We start from the raw sequence: 12,498 nt of genomic DNA, 5'->3' as shown, positions 1-12,498 counted from the left end.
CAGCAAAATCTGTCACAATAATAACCTGACCCTCACCTAGTGCTTCATGATAGAAAAGAGCTTCCAAAAACTGCATTCATTGGCCCCATTTTATTGACAAAGACATTGTACAACTTGGGGAAGCTGAACTTGAACCTCTGTCTTCCAGCTCCAAAGACTTTGCCTTTAATTTGAACTGGGCTGCAGAATAGTTTGTCCAGCAAATGAGAGTTTGGACCATATTCAGTGGAAGCAAACTCATGGAGGGGAATCCATCAGTCAAGCTTCTGTTTCCAGAGAGGGAACGAGAGGAAAGTTTCTTTCCTTCATGTGGATTTTGCTTTGAAACTCTTGATTAATGAAATAGGCATTGATCTGATTGGTCATCAATTAGCACCTCACTGCAGGCCACAATTCTTGACTTTCTTAGCAGAGGATCAAAGAGACAACTTTGTCCAGTAGCTTAAGGTAAGCCAAAAAGAAAAATAAATAAATAAAGAGGGTGGGAAGCTGGAGGAGGTGAATATACAATAACGCATTTAAAAACCTTATGCCCCTTTCTCAAGTGGAATACATAAGAATGTGGTGAAAATTTTAAGATAAATTATCTCTGATCACATTTCTCTATTGTACACTGGGTAAACATTTACAGTAAATCGTTTGTAAATTTCACCCTTGGAAAAACTACAATGCAATCATGTTCGTTATTTCCCAGCTTCTAATACAGTCTTTGGTGGCAGGCTTATATTTCTCATATTACCTTGTTCCAAATGTGAGCTGGAGCAGCTGGCTCTTTTTCTTTCCTACATTTTCATGATTTATATAAATACTTTTGCTGCTGTATTGTATTTTATTTTTATCCTTTGCATTTTATTGGTACCAAACTACTCGTGCATTTCCAGGGCTCCCATGCGAATATTCCTATTTATTCCGTGATTATTTATTGAAAGCTATCTCATGCTCGGTTACTTTGCCACTTTCTTTTGCTTTAAACATTAAACAGATGCAGTATATTTTCAAATAATTTAAACAATACTTGATGAGTGAATTTTCCCTTTTGCCCTGGCAGGATTTTTTTCCTTCTGGTCAAAATTGGAACATTTCTGTCTTTGCTGTCAGATTGGATGAAGCTTGAGAAGCACTCCTATCTCCCAGTTGGCTGGTGCTGATGAAACAGGCTCTGCTTTGGACCCAAATAAAGTTTTCTGTACATGGAGAAAAAGGCAGAGCTGAGAGGAGAGATCAGCATCATCCAAGAGACCCTGCAGAGGTGATGCAAATGGGGCATTATCCAATGCGGTAGCCCCCAGCCACAAGTAGCTGGTGCAACTGAGGAGAGAATTTTTAATTTGATTTAATTTTAATTAAAAGTGGCCACACATAACAATCATTAGATTATTATTCAGCCCACTAATTGTCTGAAAGCTCACCACTGGAAATGGTTCCTTGAGGATAAGCTTTGATGTCTTCGTATCATAGAACCTGATAGTAGTACCTTAGCGTCATCTTGTCCAATTTCTCAACTAGTGGGGAAATACCTGACCCATGGCATCTGGCCTCTGCCTAAACACTTCCAGGGACAAGGATCTCATTACCTCCCCAGACAGCTCATCCCCTGATGAGCTCTAATTGCAAGAACAATCTTATATTGGACTGGGATCCAGTATACTGACAGCATCATATTGACAGCACTGGTCTGGATGATCATGTTGATTGGTTTGCTGGGCTCTGGGGGTGGTTTGGTGGGGAAATGAAGTGCTGGTGTGCATGAAAGATTCAACGTGGTTCCGCTAGTGATGGGGGCTTCACGTGAGGATGTTGGGACTGTCTCCACCTCCACTTCCTGCTGCTCAGTGACCACAAGAAAGTCATGGGACCTCTCAGAGCACCAATTTCCTTACCAGTAAAATAGTCATAATAATTACAAACTTACAAAATTACCATGAGGATAAAATGTGATTAACATAAGTGCAAGTTATAACAAAATATATTGAACACTTAGTGTTTGCTTGGTAATTGACACAGATGATCCCATTTAATCTTGATGATGACCCTATGATATAATTACCATTGTAATTATCATTATTGCTGTTCCTGTTTTAGAGATGACAGTGATGTCCCCAATCTCCCCCAGCTAGAAGAAGGTGGCAGTGCTGTCCCTCGGGTCTGTGTGCTTTGCCACTGTGCCAGATGACCTCAGGAGCAAAACCCTTTAGACGTCAGGAGTGATTAATCGCAACAATCATGTCTAGTTGCCATAGTGCCTTTTGTCTTGAGGGAATTGGGAACCAACTCTACCATGGGGGAAAGCTGCTGCTTCTGGAGCAGGAGGTCTGGCAATGGCATCCACTGGCCGAGTGCAGCAGCCAGGGCAGGAAACCCCTCAGCAGAACCCCCACCCCAGAGCCCACCCTGTCCATTCCATCTGCCCTCCTGATGGCAGGAGTAACTCTTGGTTTCAGCATCAAGGCTTCTCTCGGTGGGCCCTGGTCATATTCCAACAGCAGCATTTCCCCAGAGTGGCTCCCCAGAGTGTTCAACAGGACGAGGGCCTGTGTCCCCTCATTGTTCCAGAAGGCCCCAGGCCCGTCTCATGGCATCTGAAGGGGGCTCTGGTAAGTTGTCTCACTCTCTGAACAAAAGTTATCTTTATTCACACCAAAGAATAAACAAGCGGCAGGTACTATCGAAAGAAAGCAGTGGAACATGTGTTTCTACAATCTGCCAGTATGCCCAGGTGACCATGGCTCCAGTATGACTCCAGATGGCGGGCACATGGGCACCCACAGATGGCAAAGATGGCCATGGCCTGTTCTGTGCCCTCCCCTTCTTTAAGGAAAGTGGCCCTGTCAATATGCATATGCATATTTAAACCCAGAACGCCCTGTCTGAGGCTGAGGATAAATCCGCACGGGCTGAGAATTCCATGACACATGGAGAATGGGCCAGTTGACAGAGTCCCCACTCGGGTATTCGGACTGCTTGCAGTGCAGACGCTGAGATCCTGCCTTCTTGCTTGAACAGAGACCAGGCTCAGGTTTAAGGAAGGAGGAGCCATTTGTAGAATTTGTAGTTTAAGATTTTCCAACCAAATCTCCATGGATACTCTCAAACTGTGCTTTTTAAATGCCTCTGGTCAATCATTTTATTTAAGAAATGTGGATTGAAGGCTTATATGACTATTTATTTATTTATTTATTTTCTAGACCCTGGGCAACCTGCTGAAATTATGCAATTATTTCATAAAAGAGTTCACCAAAAACATTAGTGGTGGATTTCAAAGAATCACCCATTATGTGACTGAATTTTACCTTTAAGTAAAATTAAAGAAGCTTGCTAGTGCTGGTATTGGCCCCATGACCCATGCACTGGGCTTTCTGAAATATCCATTTTATGGCTCTCCAATTCCTAACAGGAGTGAAAAAAGAGATGCCAGGTTGTTTGACCTTGGGGCCCTGAGGGTAGTGGGGGCCCCAAAATAGCAGCAGGAATGTTAGGTTTGTTTAGGCCCAAGGGCGGGACAGAGTGCCTGTGGTGGATGGAACCATCTGGCTTGGCTGGCAGGCAGCAGTTTTGGGTAAGAAGGCCTCTAGTTCCTCCGATTCATTCTTCTGGAGAGGCTGGGTCTCTGAGTAGTATATCTGGCCCTTCATAGTTTCTAAGGCATGTTTAGATCTATTATCTCATTGGACTCTCACAGCTTGCATTGCTATTTTCTCCGTTTTACAGATAAGAAATCCAAAGCTCAGGGAGAAAAGAACTCACCCAAGGCCACGGTTCTGGTTAAAAAGCAGAGCCAGAACTCAAACATAGGTTTCCTGACTCCATCCCACACATGTGGAGTCATGGAAGTTGCATTCTTCTGCTCCTTCTTGGGGACTGACTGAAGAGAAGGGATTGGTTGGATTCTAATACAGGTAGTTCTGAAGATTCATCGGAAGCTGCTAATTTTATTGCTTTTATGCAAGGTTTGCGTTTTCTGGATGCAGTTCCGGTTGTGCTGAATTTAATTATTTGTAACAATACATATTCACAGCCCCTAGTAAAAATATGCACAATTATGATATATTACAATGTAGGAATCCCCAAAAACCCTCAGCAGCCCCTTCCTGGAGAAGGTGAAACTTCCAGAACGAAGCATCCCACTGCTTTACCAAAACATCCCCCATAATTAGGGCACATTAAGGATGCAATGCCCGTAAAATTGGATTGTTTAAAAATAATGAAACTTTAAGCGGCAACAACAACAACAAAAAGAATTTTAACAACTAAAGATTTTCAGAGGGTGATTAGCAAAGATTTCCTTCCAGTTTGAATGGATTAAAACGTCACTGAGAGAGTGGAATGTAGAGAAGAAATGAAAGGGGCACCTTCATGCCCCTGAGGTGGGTGGGACCGTGGGACATCTGGCTCCACGAGAGAGAGGGGGGCAGCCACGTGGAGCTGAGAATGGGGTCTGCAGGCATCATCAGCTATGGTGGGATTATGGATTAAATAAGGCTCCCATTCTTGGAAAGAAGCCCAAGTCCTTGCCTTTGGGCTTTGATTTGAACACTGTGAGAAACCACTGAACCCCAGTCCCCCAGGGCCATCTCTCCCACCTCCACCTCCGTGACCCTGTCTGGCCCCCAGGCACGGCCATCACCATAACCTGCCTGTGGTACGATGGCAGCTGATGAGTCTCCCTGGCCCTGGACCTCAGGCTGGAGATCAGAGAGAGGAGGACAGGAACCTCCCTCACTCCTCTGAGCTCCCAGAGGCTCCGTGGAGCTTCTGGAATATCTGTGAATATCAGTGTGGGGGCTTGAGTGCCCCCTCTCATTCACTCATGCACTAATTTATCCATTCGCTCACTCATTCATTTATTCACTCAGTCACTCATTCACCCGTTCACTCACTCACTCACTCACCCGTTCACTCACTCACTCACACATTCACTCATTCATCCATCCATTCACTAATTCATCCATTCACTCACTCACTCATTCATCCATTCATTCATTGATCACTCATTAATTCATTCACGCATTCATCCACTCTCTCATTCATTTATTCAGTCACTCATTCATTCATCCATTCACCCACTCATTTATTCATCCATTCCCTCACCCACTCATTTATTCATCTATTCACTCACTCACTCACTCATTCATCCATTCCCTCACTCATTAATTCATCCATTCACTCACTCATTCACCCATTCGCTCACTCATTCACCCATTCGCTCATTCACCCATCCATTCATTAATTCATCCATTCACTCACTTATTCACCCGTTCACTCATTCATTCATCACTCAGTCACTCATTCATTCATTTGCTCATTCATCCATCATACACTCATTCATCCATTTGCTCACTCACCCATTCACTCATTCATGCATCACTCTCTCATTCATTCATTCACTCACTCATTCATCAACTCGTTCACTCACTCATTCACCCATTCATTCAATATTTCCTGAGTGAGTTCTCTGTGGCAGAGACGAGGGACTGAAGTCTCAGCCTGGTCTATCCAGGAACTTAAAAAAAATTTTTTTTTTGAGACGGAGTCTCGCTCTGTCACCCAGGCTGGAGTGCAATGGCATGATCTTGGCTCACTGCAACCTCTGCCTCCCAGGTTCAAGTGATTTTCCTGCCTCAGCCTCCCAAGCAGCTGAGACTACAGGCATGCACCACCATGCTCAGCTACTTTTTGTATTTTTAGTAGAGACAGGGTTTCACCATGTTGGCCAGGATGGTCTCGATCTCTTTACCTCATGATCTGCCTACCTCGGCCTCCCAAAGTGCTGGGATTATAGGCATGAGCCACCGTGCCTGGCCCAGGCACTTAAATTCTTATGAGGAGAGATCGACAATAAATCAGGACAAAGTACACGATTTCAGACTGGGTTAGGACCAGTGAAGAAAGAGTGAGGATGATATCACAGAAGGTGACTCAGCAGTTAGTGAGATCAAGGAGGAGGGTGGCTGCGAGCCAGATGAGGACCCCAGGAGGATGTGCTGCCAGGCAGCACAGGTGTGTCTGTAGGAAGAGTTCCCTGCACCTGGTTGCAACACCTGCATGTTTTCTGGCCAGGACCCATTCCCGGGCTTGCAGTGAGGGCTCCAGAGCAGCCTGCTCCCCTGAGCAGGTGGCATCTGGACGTTCGCCTCAAACATGAGGCCTCCCCATCTCCTGGCAAACCCACACAGATGTACACGTTTCCTACCCCTAGCCCCACTTCCACTTTCCCTTTCTTTTTCAGTGACTTGGCCCCCATCACTGCTGCCCATCGCTGTGGGTGAAACCAGGGGCAATGGCCTCTGGGATTACTGCTGGTGGACACCGCCCAAGCACACACTGGGGCTCCCTGGCTATGGCTCATTCAAGAAGGCCTAGGCCTTTTGGAGGGAAAATGCCATTTCCTTTCTTTCCTCTTGCCTCAGCTACATCTCTCAGTTGTCAGGGCCTTTCCAGGCCAGTGTTCCTGGGGTCTCCGCGTTTATCATCAGATTGGGTGCAACAAATGGGAACGTCAAGGCGAACACCCATGATCTGGGCTGCTCAGACTCTCAGATAGCAAGGCCGAAGTTCATGATATTCTGCTGCGTGTGGGGCAACGCTGCAGTTGCCAGGCCTGGTTAGAGTGCTGTGGGTGCCCCTTGACCCGGATGCATATGCAGGCAGGCCAGGATTGGCTGTCACAATGGCAATGATGCATTACACAATGGGAGCTCAGGGGAGGAAACTGAGATCGGAGAAAGCATAAAGTGCCTGGAACTAGCAGGTGTCAGAGCCCTACCTGGATCCCTGGCCTGCCATTCTGCATGAGCTTCCTGTGCTGCTGTAACTGATGACCAGGAATGTAGTGGCTTAAAACAGGATTATTCTCTCACCATTACCAAGGCCAGAAGTTTGAAATCAGTATCAAATCAAGGTGCGGGTAAGGCCTTGTTCCCTGGGAGACTCTGGGGAGAAGTCTTCCTTGCCGCTCCCAGCTTCTCGTAGCTGCTGGCTTTCCTCGGTTTGTGGCTGCATCACACTGTCTTCAAGGCCAGCATCTTCAAATCTCTTGGCTCTGTCTTCCCAGTGCCTTCTCCTCTGTGTGTATAAAATCTCCCTCTCCCTCCCTCCTATAAGGATACATGTGATTGCATTTAGGGCCCACTGTGAGAATCCAGGATAATCCCACATGTCAAGATCACATCTGCAAAGATTCTCTGTATATGAAAATTTTATAGGTTCCAGGGATTAGGGCCTGATATTTTTGAGGGGCCATTATTCAGCCTACCACATTCTCCCACACCACAGAGGCTGCAATGTCAGCTGAGAGTTTCCAAAACATCTTCCAGCTGGCCGTGGCTTTGAGTTGAGTGGTTTCCCCCAGCAGCCATCTACTAGGGGAGATCTGGGAAGCTCCTAGGGTGGAAAGCTAGCAAGCCAAGGGTGTTGGAGGAGAGCAGGCAACCCTGAACTCACACAGGTGTCTGTTGGCTCCACCCCCCACAAACATGTGGGAGGCACGTGGTTGCCACTGGGGAGACCCCAGGGAAGGAGTTGGAGATTCTGAGCTGGAAGCTGCCTTTAAGTTTGCACTAAAGCAAAGCAAAGGGTATGAGTGCCCAGCTTCCCCTGGGAGACAGGAGTGGAGCAGGGCACAGCCAGGAAAGGCTGCCGTGGCACTCCCATGAGGACAACGGTTGGTAATGAGGCAAGAACTCTGGTGTCCTGGTGCCTCCAGCAAGCACATTCTGTCCCCTTCTGGCCACCTAGACTCCTCAAAGCACCACCATGCTCTAAACACTCAGATACATTCCCACTCCCAGAACTGTGCCGGGCTCTTTGCTTTCCTGGTGTTATTAGTTTGCTAGGGTGGCTGTAAAACATAACCGCCAACTAGGTGTCCTAAATGACAGAAATTTATTCCCTCACAGTTCTGGAGGCTGGAAGTCCGAGATCAAGGTGTTGGCAGGTTTGTTCCTTCTGAGGCCTCCCTCCTTGGCTTGTAGGTGGCCGTCTTCTCTGGGTCTTCACAAGGTCTTTCCTATGTACCCATCTGTGTTCTAATCTCCTGTTTTGATAAGGACATCAGTCAGATTGGCTTGGGGCCCACCCTAATGACCTCATTTTAATTTTATCGCCTCTTTAAAGACCCTATCTCCCAATACAGTCATATTCTGAGGTTCTGGGGGTAATGGCTTCAACATATGAATTTTAAGGGGACATAGCCTATAGCACCTGGCATGCCGTTTCCTTTCCCATATGGGATTTTCCCACTTTTCCTTCAAGCTTAGTTCTTTTGGGACACCTGCTCTGTGAAGCCTTCCTAGAATTCCTTTCCTATGATAGAGATCTTCATGGCAGAATGGTGTCTACACTACTGACACAGTTCTCACATTGCATCTCACAATTAGTCACATACTTGCCTGTCCTCCACCTGAAGCTCAGGGACTGGGGTCACTTCACTCTCTCCCCACTCTGGTGCTCCTGGTCTGGGGTCTGGCTTGGGGGACATAATACCAGACATTTGATAAGCGGAATTGAATGGCAGAATCCTCTCTTTTAGACTCCGGCTCTGAAGTCTTCCTTCTTTCTTGCCTGTGGTTCTGAGCTCTGTACAGCTCCCAATCTGTGTTGCACCCCTAAGACCCTCAAGCTCGAATTGAGTCATGGGGAATCTAAGGACTAACAGAGGGCAGAGCATTTAGGAGAACTCTCCATCCTGTCTACTGCCTGCTTTCTTATTGTGACATTCTGGCTTGTTGATAATTCTGCTTAACTGAGAAGCAGTTACCATGAGTATTTCCATCTAATTGTCTTTTCGGAAGGATGAGACACAGTGACATTTACTCCTTTATTTGGAATAAAGCACCACATCCTAATAATATGATGATTCTGAAGGTTGTTTCTGGCCTGACAGCCCTGCAGAGCTACCATAGTGCTCCCTGGTTGTCACCAAAGTGAGGACAAGTTAACTTTCATGCTAATATGCATTCCTGGTGGGTAGAAAGCTGGCTAAGTTTCATTTCTTTGCAGCACTTGGACTTCCTACCCACTGCTTTCTTTCCCTCTCTTCGTACATTTAGTGGACAGTGACCTGGTTCTGCGCCTACACGCGGAGCGACCTCAGACTAGCCTGACCTCTCTGTGCCCCGTATATCTTCCAAATGGAGATAATCAAATTTGCTCTGAGTCTCTCCTGGGCTTCTTGTGGGGGCCAAATGAGCTAACGGAGGCAAAAGAACTTTGAAAAGAGTTGCTTAAATATATGATTAAAAATCACCACGATCGTTGAAAAGGCCTACAGAGCAGGAGCCACTTCGTTGAGAAAGTCGACTGGGATGGTGTGCACCAAAACCCCAAAGACCTGTGGACTGCGGGGGAGAATCCCACTCTCTGAGATGGGGGACCAAGCTACAGGAAGACACACTTCTCGCTTCCAATCCCCCTGGCCAGTTTGCTCAGGCAGTCCATCCCAAGACAGCAAGAGCCAGCTGGGCAAGCCGGGGGACTGTCACTAGCCCACAGGCCTGGAGCCAAGCTCCCGGGGAAGGGCATCTGCATGCAAGCCAGAGGACAGATGAGACATTTAAATTTTACCAGCTCTCAGTTATGGGCTTGACATAGAGAAATGGCTGCAATTCTTTTTATCAGCTGAGAGAACAGGCATTAAATGACAAAATATTAGCCAGGGCCTAGATTCACAAAACCTACAAGTTCTGAGTGTCTTCATGAAATCTAAACTTCAGGCGAGGTCGGAGGAAGACTGGGCTGGGCTCTGATTTCCAGGCCAGCTCTGGGAGCTCCTTATCCACTTTTATATTTATTGTTTCACCCAATCACTTTCTTCATCTGTCTGTTCGTCTGTGTCAACCGATTTTTAAAAATTTTTAATTCTTATTTATAGACTGACCTTAATAAACTCTCTTCAAGTACTGCAGGTTTGTCATTGTCACAGATGCAAATGTTATTAATGGCAGGCTGGCTGACCAGGGACGATGGCTGCCCTTTAAACTCCTCTGCAGCTGCCTGGACAGCAGAACCTGGCTGGGGAGAGGGGCGGCAGTCGATGAGGTCGGGGGTCAGCCATGGTGGCCCATTACTAACGCGCTTCCCATCATCGTGGCCAGCCACACCCGCAGGTGGAGCGTTCTGGTCTCGCACTCATGAATTGTCCCCATCTCTCAAATGCATGGGAAAATCCATAGCAGAGGCCTTGGCCTATTTATTTAAAATAAAGACAAATCAACGAGAGAGGGAAAGAAGAGGCCCTGGGGTCGCCCCTGGGGGAGGCCTGGCAAACACTGTGTGCCGAGGTGGGGAAGTGGGATGCCTTTTGGCTGAGTCCCTCCATGAGGTGCCCTGGCCAGATTGTGCTGGCCTTGAAATAAACTCCCGGGGAAAGATTGGACACTTCAATCCCGCAGCACAGGTCAAGGCAGCCATACCCATCAGGCACAGCAGGCACAGCGCCTAGGGCCCACAGAAATGTTTTCACTTTTATTTCTTTTAAAATCAGAAATTAAAAATGAATATAATAGTAATGTCTATATAATAATAAGTCCAGCCTAGATTATATCCATCTTTTTGTTTTATTTTTATTTTTGTATTGTTTATTTTTTTCTGTTCTCCTACTTGGAAAATATATCGTTTTTAAACAATAATTTTATTTTTTTAAAGAGACACGGTCTCGCTATGTTGTCCAGACTGGTTTCAAACTCTTGGCCTCAGGTGATCCTCCTGCCTTGACCTCCTAAAGTGCTGGGATTTTAGGCATGAGCCACCATGCCCAGTTGATTATATTTGTCTTGATACCCAAGAAGTTATAAAATATATATTTTTTTTCTTAGGGAGGAAGGGACCCACACAAGCAAAAGTGCCTAGGACTCATTAACCTCCTAGTGCAGCCTCTAGTCCAGGCTCCCAGGCTGGCTTAAACTACATTCCATACTCTTCCTGGATGGGGAATCCATAGTCTCACTAAAAGATGCAACCTGGCTTTGTGGCTTTCTTGTTACCTAAAATAATAAACATTCCAAAGACATAGGCTTGGCAGGGTAGAAAAACATTGCGTCAAATTGTAAGTCAGAGCTGTTCCCATTAGCCTTAAAATTAAGACATTTCTGCATTAAGTCTTGGGCACATTCTTAACGGATAGTAGTCACCAGTCTAACTGGGAAACAAGTTATGAATGCTGTTTGTTGGTGGAAGACTAACCTGCTTGAAATTTGCAGTTTTCCCTTCATGACTTAAAACAAGCTTAGCAATTATTTGGCAGAGAATCTCAAGTACCTCTTATTTTCATCTCTGGAAAGACCTGCCATGGTCAGAGACACAATTTGGGTACTGAAGGCAGAGTGGAAGGGCAGAGGTGGCCAGGGCTTCCCTTCGCATGTGGCCACGTGGACGAAGGAGTCCTCCCTCACCACGGAGCCCAGAGCCCGAGAGGTAAATCACGCTACGTCCCCATTAACACCTCATGTTGTTGCACGGTGGTAATTTTGACAGCAAAATAAGCCACAAAACTGCATATGCTATTGGGTGACATGTAATTTTAACTTCATTCAGGAGCAAGACTTTTGAGACATTGTTACCTGCGGGAGCAGGCAATAAAACAAGGATGTACAGGAATGTGTCAAATAGAGGGCCTTCCTAAATTACGCCGGGAGGCACAGATTAATACATTTAATATATTCTGGTCATGAGTGAGGTGCTCATAGCAGAACAACTGCTCCTTCAGCAATATCATTCATGGGAATGAACTACAGTCACACTGACAGGCTGGAAAAATGCCCCCACTTTTCAAACTGTACAAATGGTGGTTGGACACAGTAACTCAAAACTGGACACTTCATTTCAAGTTTAAAGCTAGTGGCCCAGCCACAAACTATTACTCCATCTTCTTTATTTGTGGTCCATGGTTTTGTACTCTTTAAGAATCAAATAAATACTGGTGTAATGGTTAGCAACTGCCAGTTCAACGAAAAATACTGCTAAGTTCACCAATAAGTCTTTTTTCCACACACACAAATTTATGCCCCAAGAACAGAGCCCATTCCTGCCACAGGGTCTGGATAGTTTTTTAATGTAGAAGGAGACTCACTTCAGTGATAAGAGTTTAAACCTGAACTCCTTTTTTCTTTCTCCTTGCTCATAGATCTAGTGTGGGGAACAGAGGGAGGTAAACGATCAATACATGTAAGTGGAGGCACATTAGCTCGAGTCATTCACCACTGGCAGAAGCCACACAGGGCTCTTCCCCCAGCTCCCTACCTCATGGTTCTAGCTGGACTTGGCTTCTGGAATTCCGGCTGCCGCTAGGAATTTTCCAGGTCGCTAGTGGCCACAGGGCCTCCTGGGCAACATATTGTTGATATTGTTGCTATGGATATAAACATCTCCCATTTTTTAACTTTTATTATTTATTTATTTATTTGAGACAGGCTTTTGCTCTGTTGTCCAGGCTGGACTGCAGCAGTGTGAACATGGCTTAATGCAGCCTCCGCCTCCTGGGCTCTGGTGATCCTCCTACCTCAG

General features: G+C 46.1%; 1 long non-coding RNA gene across 2 annotated transcripts; it reads right to left on the bottom strand.

Annotated features, from left to right (window-relative positions):
* Positions 1–75: 75 nt before the first annotated feature.
* Positions 76–12,280, bottom strand: LOC107966952 (uncharacterized). Of its 2 annotated transcripts, none has more exons than XR_001707009.2 (3): positions 12,235–12,280; positions 9,875–10,008; positions 76–441 (listed from the first exon to the last, which is right to left on the bottom strand). It is a non-coding gene; the product is annotated as an uncharacterized LOC107966952 (long non-coding RNA). The 2 variants fall into 2 exon arrangements; XR_008537633.1 differs by lacking the exon at positions 12,235–12,280 and adding an exon at positions 12,065–12,225 and having other exon boundaries at positions 9,875–10,004.
* Positions 12,281–12,498: the final 218 nt, after the last annotated feature.

This window comes from Pan troglodytes, chromosome 8, assembly GCF_028858775.2.
Source record: "Pan troglodytes isolate AG18354 chromosome 8, NHGRI_mPanTro3-v2.0_pri, whole genome shotgun sequence".
Taxonomy (NCBI): domain Eukaryota; kingdom Metazoa; phylum Chordata; class Mammalia; order Primates; family Hominidae; genus Pan; species Pan troglodytes.
This window is presented reverse-complemented; position numbering and strand designations above follow the sequence as displayed.